General features: G+C 36.5%; 1 pseudogene; it reads left to right on the plus strand.

The window, feature by feature from the left end:
• The first annotated feature begins 10,667 nt into the window (after positions 1-10,667).
• Positions 10,668-12,253, plus strand: LOC110595291 (annotated as a pseudogene).
• The last annotated feature ends 545 nt before the right edge of the window (positions 12,254-12,798 follow it).

Here is a 12,798-nt window from a genome sequence, read left to right on the forward strand (position 1 = left end):
TCTCCAATATTGTTGCCTTGCTGCCTACAGATAAAGTAATTGTCCTCTTTCTGATTCCTGTGATTCCATTTTCTACCTTTCTGGGACTCCTTTTGATAGCAATTATCAAGCACTTGCTATGTGTCAGACAGTGTTCAGAGGACATTGTATACATTTATGCTTTTAATTCTCATAACAAATCTCCAATGTACTGTCATTATCCTTCACAGAGAGATTAAGTAACTTGCTTGTAATGAATGGAGTCAGAATTCTAGCCCTCAAGTTTGGCTATAGGATATGTCCTCCTACCCACCACCCATTAGAAAATGAAAGTTTCCCTTCAATTTTCTGTATTAGTCTTACTTAGTTCAAATAGTTCAGAATTCGAATCTTAGCTTGGAGACAAAAACAATAAGTGATTTCATTTTTTTCTTTTTGATTTCTGTTTCTTCTTAATACCCATTATTCTCTTTAAGAATCTCATGCACAGCTTTAGATTTAACTTGACTTCTCTCCACTTCTACCATTTACATTAAAACTTTTAAATGGGCTCAATTCTTTTAAATTATTATCTCTTCCACCTCTCCTATAATGAAATATAAGGATTAACAGCGAAGACATCAATATTTTTGCTACAAAAAAGAAAGGTCAGAATTACAGCATTCATTTGCCCATTTGGCTGGGGAATATGGGAGGGATGGGATTTTCATTGTACTTAGTTTTACTTTTCATTTGTCAGACACAATGTCTTGCAAATGACAGCAGTCAAACTCAAATAGCATTAAAAAAAAGACAAAATTGGTGGAAGAATTTAGCATTATATGAACTGGGGTCAATCACAAGAAAAGAGTCTTTGGAATAAGCAAAGCTACTGAGATCAAGATATATAAATGCCAGTCTCTCTCTTCCCTTCCCCAAACTTTCAAGCTCTCATTTTTATTGTTCCCTTTCATTTGCCTTTCTTCTCAATCTTTTCCAAGAAGGGGGATATTTTCACAGCAATTCCAGAGTTTTAGCAACTTCTTCATAAAGGAAAACAATATGTTTCAGTTGTAGAGCCAAAAATTCCAGGAAATGTCACTAGCTCAACTCAGGATGTTTTTCCATCTTTGGTCTATCACTGTGGCCCAGGAGAGCAGCTCTATTTTACCCATAAGCCTGTAGGGGCAGGGGAAGGGGCTACTCTCTTGAGATAATTAGTCTAGCTTTTTTTTAATTGCGGTTTTTCTACTACACCTTGAAATCAATTTAGTGTGAGAAAAGAAAAGAACATTAATCTGAGAAATGTGAGTCCTGTTAAATTATCAGGCTTAGAGAAACATTAAAATAATACAGTAATCACATTTTGCTTCCCTTCCCCCAGGAGCTGGATTTTAATCTCTTGAAACTAGTATTGTCTCAAATTAATCTAATATTGCCAAACTAGACACTATAACCCATTTCCTATAGCTTAGCAATGTATAGCCAATCTTTAATCAATGTTATTTCTGTAAGTCAATGAGAATTCCTGACAGCTTTCTATCCTCCTTTTTCTTGTCTTTAAAAATCCACTTGTAACTGCGGCTAATCAGAGTGTATACTCAGGGCAATTGGAGTAGGTGCTCCCAGGTTGCAATCCTTGTGCTTGGGTCAAATAAACTCTCTACTGTTTTAATTTTACCTCAGTTTATACTTTAGGTCAATGATGGCCACTAAAAGAATGGTTTTTAAGAAATGAAAAAGACGAGGACAGAACAGAATTAGTCTATTGACAATCTAAATTTCATGGAAACCTCATTTTCACAGGGTAGTTACTGACAGAACTTACAGAGAGGGTGTCAAGGTTACATTTTTACAATAAGCTGTTTTTAAAAAATATTGTATATCATTCTCTAGCATTTGTCGAAGACTCTTTGAAATTACGTGCACAGCTCTGAAAAGCCTTTGGTGTTGGTTCCTTGTTGTTGTTGTTTCCTTTACCCAGAAATGTATATTACTAGCTGGGCTTTATGACCTAGTGACTTCACTTCCCCTTGACTCTGTGGTGTTAGTGCTTGATTTCTTGAGTATTGAACAGGACGCCTGCCCTGTGCAATGATCATGCAGAGTCCTGCAGAGTTATCCAGGGATATTAAGGGTCTTGTGGCTGTCACATAGTTTGCCAACTCCAGAATGGACACTCTTGGCCAACTGGCTCCCTGCCAACCCCAGAGATGACACATAGAACTTTCTTGTAAGCTTTGCCTTTCTGCTCTCCTCCTTCAAAAAAAGAAGAAAACAGAAAAGTAATAGTACTTAGTACATAACTGAGAAAAGTGTTTGCAGCTATTTGAACTTCTTGACTAGGGGAAAGGGGAGATTAAGTGTTCTGATTGGATGATGCTGATTAGGTATATATCAAACCAAGGTTGAATTAGCAATTTTATTTTTACATATGTTCTACTATGATCACTCATCCAATCAGACCTAGTTATTTATTTTTAAAAATTTTAAATCTATTTATTTTTTAGTTGGATCTTCTCATTCTGTCATCTAGGCTGAAGTGCAGTGGCATAATCACAGCTCACTGCATCCTCCATCTCCTGGACTCAGGCGATCCTTGCCCTCAGTCTCCCAGGTATGTGCCATAGTAGAGACAAAGTCTCACTATGTTGCCTAGGTTGGTCTCAAACTCCTGGGCTGAAGCAAAGCTCCCGTCTTTGCCTCCCAAAATGGTGGGGATATAGGTGTGAGCCATTATGCCTGGCCAGACCTGATCATTTAAAAGCCTCATTTGAATACATGAACAATGGACACCTTCTCACATCCATCAAAGTCAACAGTTGTTTTCTTAACCAAGGTCAACTCACTCTGTGATTAATTATCTAAGGGGTTTAAGTATGCATTCTTAGGTGGAGTGGGTGTATGAATGCCTAGGAAAGGCGATGAGAAATGTCAGAACTACAAATGTTGGCATTACAAGTTTTATTTGATTGGTAAGATCCTAAAGTAAGTTTGTTCCAAAGTTTGGCTGTGTGAATGGGTATCAAGACTTGCTGGGCAAAAATTTCCAGAATGTGGCACTTTATCACTTTCCAGGGAATTGCAAGGCTATTGGGCTGTTTCACCAGAAGCCAAAGGCTTTCTTCAGAGTCACTTAAAGTTCTTTAATGGAAGGGATGTTTCCCATATATTGATCGCCAAGAACATTACTGCAAGTGAGTTGTTAAATTGGAACCCTAAAGTTGTTTTTCACTTGCCTTCTCAAAAGAAGAGTACTTTTGGACTAATTACTTGGATTAATTTTTCAAACTAATTAGTCATCTGGACTAATGATTTCTCAGTTCAACAATCAGCACCGATAAGCATTTATGCACTTTTCTACATTTTGTGGTTTGTAACTTCAGAGAGCCTCATGTGCATCAACTTTTAAAAATTTGTACAAATTTTTAAATTGACAAATAAAAATTGTATATATTTAATTGTGTTGAACATGCTTGTGGAATGGCTAAATGAACTAATTAACATATGTATTATTTCACAATTTTTTGTGGTAAGAACACTTGAAATCTCCAATCTTAGCAATATTTTAAAAATTGATGCATAATTATTGTACATATTTATAGGGTATATGTTGTGAACATAAGTTCTCTGAAACGAAATTTGGAGGAGGGAGGCTATTCCAGTGATAGTTTGCAAATCAGGGAGAGCAGCCTTCTGTGTTAAATAAAAAAGTACATTGTTCCCTGTCAGGCCCATTTATGCATATGAAGGATTGAAACACTTGTAGTTTGGATTGGTCAGTGTAGCTGAAGTCTGATTAATCAATGTGGTTGAAATGGGCAGATGAGTTCTGATTGACTGGTTTCTAAGCTCAGAAGTCTCTCTTCAAGGTTTCTTGCAAATAGTAGGAAGGAGGTGGGAAGATTCAGGCTGCAGTGTATCCTGGTTCCAACGACTGGTTTTGCTTGATTATGGGAGGTCCATGACACTTTTACAACATCTTTCTGAGGACACAGGGTCTGTGACCTCTTGATCATTCAACTATGGCTTTCTGGTTTTGTTTGAACTTTTAGTACCTCAGTTTGCCATTAGAGAGTCAGTTCATTTTGTCTGTAGGCAGAGAGCATACTTTAACAATGTAATATTTTGATGCATGTATACACTATGAAACGGTCAAGTCAGGATAATTAGGATATCCTTCACTCTAAACATTTATCATTCTTTTGTGTTGGAAACATTTCCAATCTTCTTTTCTAGCTCTTGTTAAATATACAATAAATAATTGTTAACTATAGTCACTTTACCATGCTGTCAAATACTAGAACTTATTTCTTCTACCTAATGGTATTATCTACCCATTAACCAACCTCTCTTCTTCCCTCCTTCTCCTTCTCAACCTTTCCCAACCTCGGGCAACAATCATTCTACTTTTTACCTCCGTGAGAAAAAGTTTTGTAGCTCCCACATATGAGTAAGAACATGTGATATGTGTTTTTCTATGCCTGGTTGATTTATTTATTTTTATATCATATCTTTCTTTTATTCTTCTGAGATAAGGTCTTGCTCTGTCATCCAGGCTGGGGTGTGTATCATATCTTTAGAACAGAATGGTCACTGGAGAGTAAAACGAGGAACACAGGGCTGCTTTGCAAACACACTGCCCCTGCTCCGCTCTCTGCTATAATAAAACACTCTTTAGAGATACTGTAAAAAGTCGCATGGGCAAAACTGGGAAGCTGTGAGATTAGTTCTGTACTAAGTCAATTCAAACATGATAAACAACTAAGTAGTGGAAAATGTCTGCAAACTGACAAAACACTTTTATATTAAACTGTGTTTGCTGATGTATAAATGTGTAAACTGCAATGCACGAATGGGTTCAGAATTTATATGCAGTGACCCAGCCCCCTGTATTGTAAGTGATGAAAGTAAACGGTTGTGTGCTTTCCTCTGCAAGTGACACTATCCCACAACTAGTCTTCTTCCCTCTCCTTTAACTGTTCCAATATGACTGGTGACTCCTGGGAGTAGCACAGTCAATACCTCACTGTCACATCCCTGAGAATCATCCAAATTCTTACAAATGACAGGAACTTTAAGGCTGAATAGTATTCCATTGTGTATATATAGCACATTTTCTTTATCCAGTCATCCATTGATAGATACATTAGTTGATCCCATAACTCGGCTATTGTGAATAATGCTGCCATGAACATGGGAGTTCAGATATACAGTTACTTAATGTGGTAGAATTGAGATTCATTTTTGAAACTATTTCTTTTGTTGTAGAATTATCTTCATAAAAATCTGAGAGTAAACTACTTTTCTCAGAAGGGAGCTCATCAATGACCTCAGTATCTTCCATTCTATATAGTCCTTAAATTCTATAAGGTTAACTTTTTGAAACTTATATTTTCTTGTAATTATAAAACATCTTCATGTGTATTTACCTATTTTTTCCCCAATGAAGTTAGAAGTTCAGTTCAATTACTTTCATAATCCAAAAAATAACTTTTACTTAATCAATAACTTCTGATGTTTGAGACACACAGATTTTAAGAAAAAAATATGACTGTAAATGTTTAAAATTTTTCGGACCTTGTTGTACATATCTAAGTGCCTTGTTTTTTCATTGTCTGGAGAATATGGCTTATATATTAGTTTTACAAGTAACCAAATTTAGAATCATTACCTTTCCTCATATCAGTCAGATAGTTCCTGGACCAGTCTGTGACTTTAATTTTTCTTGATAAATATTTATAATTGTATTTAATCTCAAATTTCTCAAGCTCTGACTTTTTTCTCCAGTAATTAACAGATATGAGTTATACTGTCTAACATCATATAAAAGTCAAAAAGAGCTAGTTTCTTTAACTTTGTTATTTAGAAATAATTATAGATTCACAGGGAGTTGTAAAGCTAGTACATGGAGGTGCCCTATATTCTTCACCATGTTTTTCCTAACTGCCATATCTTGCATTACTATAACACAATATCAAAACCATGCATGTGACACTAGTACAATGTGTGTATAATTCTATATACTTTTTTTATTACATGTAGACTTGTATAACCATCACCACCATCAAGACACAAAACAATTCCATCATTACAAAGATTCCCTTCATGCTACACCTTGATAACTACATCTCCTGCGTTCTCCCTTTCCCCCTCACCCACCATCCTAACCAAACTCCTGGAAACCAGTAATTTATTCCTCATCTCTATAACTTTATTTTGAAATGTTATATAAATGGATTCATATAGTATGTAACCTATTTATGTCGACTACTTTATTTTTCCTTAGCATAATTTTCTGAAGTTCTGTTCAACTTGTTCCATGTGTCAGTAGCTTATTCTTTTTTATTGTTGAGTAATATTTTATATTATAAGTATATCACATTGTACTTAAACATTAATCTGTTAAGGGGCATTCTCATTGTTTTCAAGGGTTAGCTATTCAAAAAAAATCTGCTGTAAACATTTGTAGATAGTGTGAACATAACATTATGGACTGAAGGCTGAATGTTTGTGTCCTCCCAATTCATAAAATAAATCATGAAATTGGTTTAGGGTGACTCCTACTTCATTCTTGTTTTTCAAAATTGGCTGAGATATTCGTGTGTGTGTGTGTGTGTGTGTGTGTGTGTGTGTGTGTGTGTTTCCCTATCACTTTATTTCTTAAGATTTCTTGTGATTTTTCCCAAGGATAATCAAGTCATTTGTGAATACATGGAGTTTTATTTCCTGCCAAAGCCACATGCCTTTAACTGCTTTTATTTATTTATTTATTTTTACTGTACTGTGCTAGCAAGGACTTCCAGTATGCATTGAATTTAATTATGAGAGTGAACATCTTTGTTTCCTTTCTGGTCTTGAATATTAACCTAGAATCTAAGTGGAATAACTTAAAATAGCCATCTCAGAATCCTTCCACTGTGGTGTATTGTTTTTAAAAAAATTTTAGCTCTTGGTATATATGCATATTCCTAAGTGTGACTGGTAGTGCAGTAAAAGATATTTCTTGATGTTTGTTGTAGTTAAAAAAATTGAAAAAACTTCCAGCTCTACTGCAAGTTTGTGTATCTAAATTCTATCAATGTTGATGTTTCCAGATTTGATGTTTATAATGTTTACTCACAGCAGTAAGGCAATTTCCTTGTTTGATCTTTTGCATAACAGGCTGCGTTAGAGCATGATTGCTCACTTAGTCTCTCTGCTCCTCATTCATCCATCTTAGAGAGGATTCAGAGGTACTTATTTCCCTTCTGGATTTAACAACACGCTTTGTGTGTCCTCGTTCATTCCCAATTTCATTTGCCTTTACTCCTTCTACACTTCCTCCTTTTCCACAATCTAATTACAGTGGGATATCGTCATTTTTCAAAATAACTGCTTACTGTGGCCTTCAGAATTTATACATGAAAAACAGCCAACACTCAAAACCAAGTTTTCTTAGATAAGAAAGTTTTAGTTTATTTATTAAAATTCGTTTATAATATAATTTGCATAAACAGAATGGTAGATTAATACTAGCATTTTGAAGCAGCTGTAATTATTATATGGAAGATAAATGACGTGATGAAATGATATATTTTTAACATTTGACCACAGCTCCTTCTCTGAAAGTGTGGATGACTCAGAGAAAAACCATTGATTTCCAATGCAATTATCTTCCAGTTGTTTGTGTACATTACCCAGCAGGTATTACGTACAACTACTTTTATTTTCTTTCTACTAGTACAGCAGAATCTTTTAAATATCGTTTTAAAAGTTGTGTCTAATATTCTAGAATTTTTTTAATAATTGGGAAGAAAAAAGTCCTCTACAATAACTACTAGCATTCCCCTAAGAAACAAAAATTTTCCTACTATAAAAGTTGCCTTTTAAGCATCTTGTGAGTTAAAGGAAAATTTATTTTTTCTTAAACTTTATATAGTAAATTAAATTTGTATTTTACCCAGCGTTCAAACAACATCCTTACATTTTAGATGGATATTGTTTTGTCATTGTCAATTTTTTTAATGTGTTGACAGAGTTGGTTGCTCATATTTAATGAAAGATGTGGATACCTATTTATAACTGAGAATATGCTGAATTGTGCTGTACTTCATAGAATGTCTTCTTAATTTTTCATCTTTCTTAAAAAATATAAATAGAATTTCTCCATAATCTGGAATCATTTCATTAGTTGTAGATGCATCATTTTTTAAATGTCTAAGAGAAAGCCTGATAATTGATGCTGTTACTTGTTAGTGACCTAATATTGATTTATTTACTTATTTATTTTGAGTTTGAGTCTCATTCCATCGCCCCTACTAGAGTGCAGTGGCACACTCCCGGCCACTGCAGCCTTGACCTGCTGGGCTCCGGTGAGCCTTCCCTCCCAGCCTTCCAAGTAGCTGGAACTACAGGCGCATACTACCACGCCTGACTGATTTTTGATTTATTGTAGAGACGAGTTCTGGCCAAGTTGCCCGGGCGGGTCTCGAACCCATGGGTTCAGGCAATCCACTCACCTCGGCCTCCCAAAGTGCTGGGATTACAAGCTGAGCCACTGAGCCTGGCCTTAATTTTTATTTCTATTCATCTTAGTGCCACTGCTTTCTAGGTTTACTTTAAACAATTTATATATTTTCAGAAATCCTTAATTTCAGCAGTATTTTCAAATATACTAACATAGATTTTTAAAAACTATGTCATTGTAATCCTAAAATTGTTATATTTTCTTTTTAAGTGAAGTTCCCAGAGGTTTAATAATTGTTTCAACAAATACCTTCCATATTCATTCAATTCTGTTGATCTGGGTATAATTTTATGGGCACAAGTGTCAATATCAATAAGATAGTTTATAATTTTGTGAATTTTAAAGGCATTTTGCAGTTGGTTATAAATATACATATTTTTCTTTTGTTTTACATTGTGTTTCGAGGGTTTTGGTAATCTGATTTTCATACAGTAATTGTTTTATTTGGCTGCTTTACTGTTTTTCAGTTGTTTCTGTGTATGCTTCCTAAAGGATCAACAAAATATTTTACCTCATTTTCAGTGGTTAGAATTCAGGCCCTAATATTCCTTAACAATTGATAGAAAGCTGCATTATCACATAACTACCTATATTTCACCATCAAAAGGGTATTAGGCTAGGGTTTCAGAAATAACCCACACACCAAGTCATAGACCTATTATTCATTTGTACTAAGCGCTTTCACATAAATAAGGTATCAAATACTTATATGTGTCTTTTATCCTTTGGTTTAATGGCATGGCACTGTTACAGATTTCAGATCGTGTAACTATTCTAGACCTCTTGGAAGAAAATGCCTCTATAGATGTTATTTGAGATAACCTGCAGCCTAGATATAAGTTTAGACATGCTTTCTTCTTAGCTTAGACATGCTGTCTCTAAGCATGCTCTTCCAGTTATCACAGTTGTGCTGAAATCTGCAATTCTAAGAATCTTCTTCCCTTACCTGTAATACAATCATCAGTCTAACACTGTCTCTTTAAAAGAATCAATCCCCCAAATAGGATTCTACATTTTTTTTCTCAGGAATATATATAGCCACAATGATGTGCTAATCTATATATGTTCCTTTATTCAAGGATGGCATTTCCCTGATGAGGAGCCTGCTAGGATGGCTGCCCTATGTCGTGTGAAGGGGACGCTGAAACGTTTCACCCAGCATGATGAGGTCCACTCTCAATACATTCTTGAGCGTCAGAGTGAACTGCTCCAGATACTCTAGTCGCCAGAACTTGATTCTTAGAATCCTGTTTGATGTAAGTTTTTGTTTTTGTTGTTGGTGAATCAGTTTTATTGTTCCTTGCCTGGTTTGAGATCAGGTACCCTTTTGTCAACCATCGTTCTTTCTCAGAAATTATTCATGGCTCTGATAGAGTCCTTGATTTTTTTTTATTTTTGTAAGTATACATTTCATTTTAAAGATGTGGGGTACAATTCAGGATTATGTATACAAGTGAACATTATACAGGTAAAGTTTGGGCCTCCCTTTGATTTTTTTTCTTAATCTTCCAGATATTCAAGTCACTCTCTGGGCTTTAATGACCTGTGAGGTTACTTGCACTGGTGGTGGCTCTCAGTCTACTTGGGCAGCAGGACAACCCTGATGTTGGGCAGGATGCTGCCTTACATGAAGGTGTCTTTGCCCAGCAGCTGTTGAACTTCTTGTTGCAGATGGCCAGCTGCAGGAGGCATGGGATGATGCTCTTCTTCTTGCTGTCTGGGCCCAAGTTGCCTGGAAGCTCCAGGATCTGGGTGGTCAAGTACTCCAGCATCACCAAGTTCATAGGTGCAGCGGCCAGGCCAGCTTGGTAAAGTTGCCCTTGCAGAGCAGGCGGTGCACACCACCCATGGGGAAAACTGCAGCCTTCCTAAATGAACAAGACTTAGTCTTGTGTGCATACCCCCCCAACCCCTCACCCCCACTTCCCGCATCCAGACGTAGCTAAAAATAAATCCATTATAACTGAAAATTGTAACCATTAAGGCAAGTATCTGGTATATTTCAAATCTGAAAGCAGATTATTTTAATATCTGATTGGTTGACACCCAACTATCCAATTGGAAAATTAGTATTGCTTCATTTTCATACACAACACTACTCATTTGCCAATCAAATGTCCGATGCTTAAGACGTCATTGGAGTGCTGTGCCTATAAATGCTATTTGCTTATCAACCTCCATGTGGGACTGTACACCAACTATGCCAGAGTCTGCCTCAAAGGGCATTACCATTTCCAAAAAGGGATTCAAGAAAGCTGTCATGAAAAATGCAAAGGAGGGAAATAAAAAGTGTGGCATGCTGCAAAGAGAGCTATTCTACTTAAGTTTACAAAATCCTGAAGCAGGTCTACCCAAATACTGGCATCTTTTCCAAGATCATGGATATCATGAATTCTTTTTATTTATTTTTTTAATATTTTTAAAAATTATATTTTATTTTGAAGATGTATGGTACAATTCAGGATTAGGTATTCAAGTGGGCATTGTATAGGTAAACTTTGGGCTTCCTTTTAGTCCCCATTTTGCCTGGTTTGAGATCAGGTACCCTTATGGATATTGTGTCCCTCTCCCACCCTGGCAGTTCCCGCTAATGCCAATCTGTTTGTTATAGTATTATGGCAAATATTCAGGGTCTACTTATGAGTGAGAACATGTGGTACTCTGTTCTTTGTTTCTGTGATAGATCGCTGAGTATGATAGACTGGATTCATCCAAGTTGTTACAAAGTCCATATGTTTGCCCTTCTTTATGGCTGAGTAATATTCCATTGTGTATATGTACCACATTTTTAAAATCTAGTCCAGTTTTGATGGACAATATGGTTGGTTCCATGTTTTTGCTATTGTAAATAGTGCTGCAATAAACATGCATGTGTAGGTATCATTTTTGTAGAGTGATTTAAGTTCTTCCAAGTATATTCCCAGAGAGGAATTGCTAGGTCATACAGAAGGCCAGTTGCTAGTTCTTTTAGGAATCGCCACACTGTTTTCCATAGAAGTTGAACTAGTTTGCATCTACCAACAGTGTAGAAGAAGCGTTCCCTTTTTTCCTCATCCTCACTAGTGTCTGATTTTTTGTTTTATTGATGACCATTCTTACTGGTGATTCTTACTGGAGATACTTACAGAGTATCTCAATGTGGCTTTGATTTGCATTTCTCTGATGATTAGTAAGGCTGAGCATTTTTTCCTGTGTCTATTGGCTGCTCATATATTTTCTTTTGAGAAGTCTTTTGTCCACTTTTTAATGGGGCTGTTTGTTTTCATCCTTTAGGCAAGTTTGGGTTCCTCATAGATCCTGGGTATTAGACCTTTGACAGATATGCAGTTGGCAAATATTTTTTCCCATTCTGTGGGCTGTCTCCCTGCTCTCTTGATGGTTTCTTTTGCTTTGCAGAAGCTTTTCAGTTTGATGAGGTCCCACATGTCAATCTTATCTCTTATGTCATGGGCTTTTGGGGTTTTGATCAGGAATCATGTGTCTATTCCAATTTCCATAAGGGTGTCTCTTATGTTTTTTAATTTTCTTAACGTTTGAGGTTTTATGTTTAGGTCTTTGATCCATTTGGAGTTCATTTTTGTGTATGGTGATAGGTAGGAGTTCTTTTGTTAGTGACATATTTGAGCACCTCGCAGCTGGGTCTTCACTCCTGGCACATTACAACAGGCGCTCCACCATCACTTCCAGGGAGATCCAGATAGCCGTGGGCTACTGCTGACGGAGCTGGCTAAGTATGCTGTGTCCGAGAGCACCAAGGCTGTCACCAAGTACACTAGCTCCAAGTAAAAGGATCCAGCCACCAGATGGATACATCTTGACAAGCTAAAGTTTCTTTTAAAAACAACTTACACTTTCTAAATGCCTGTAGGCTGTTTGTGTGGTTATTTTATGGGAACAACCCTCATTACCAGAGTAATTTAGCTAGCAAATATTTGCTCTACTTGATAAGTTCACTTTATTTCCACACTATTTGTAGTTGGGAGAACAAATAATATCTTCCTATACTGTCATACATGACTATATTTAAATTCTAAATTTCATATAAAGCAATCCTCTGAGCTGTATCTGAAACGCTAATGATTAAAGCCCAGGTCTCAGAAGCAATTTCGACAAGGGCGGTCTTTGGCTAGAAACCCCAGTAATCCCTTTCTGTGAACAAGCGCGATGGGAAACATGACTTGCTCTTCTCGAGGATATCTCCAAACCTTCTCTACCAGATGACTGTTGGGAGCCAGCCTTGAAAGCCCACCTGATTGACAGGGTCCTGGTGGGCCGAAGACCCCGGGCCGCAGGGCGAGCCCAGGAAGCTGAGGCCCTTCTGTCTTCCACCT

The sequence above is a fragment of the Carlito syrichta genome, unplaced genomic scaffold (genome assembly GCF_000164805.1).
Source record: "Carlito syrichta isolate Samal-C Ts95f unplaced genomic scaffold, Tarsius_syrichta-2.0.1 Scaffold289164, whole genome shotgun sequence".
NCBI lineage: Eukaryota > Metazoa > Chordata > Mammalia > Primates > Tarsiidae > Carlito > Carlito syrichta.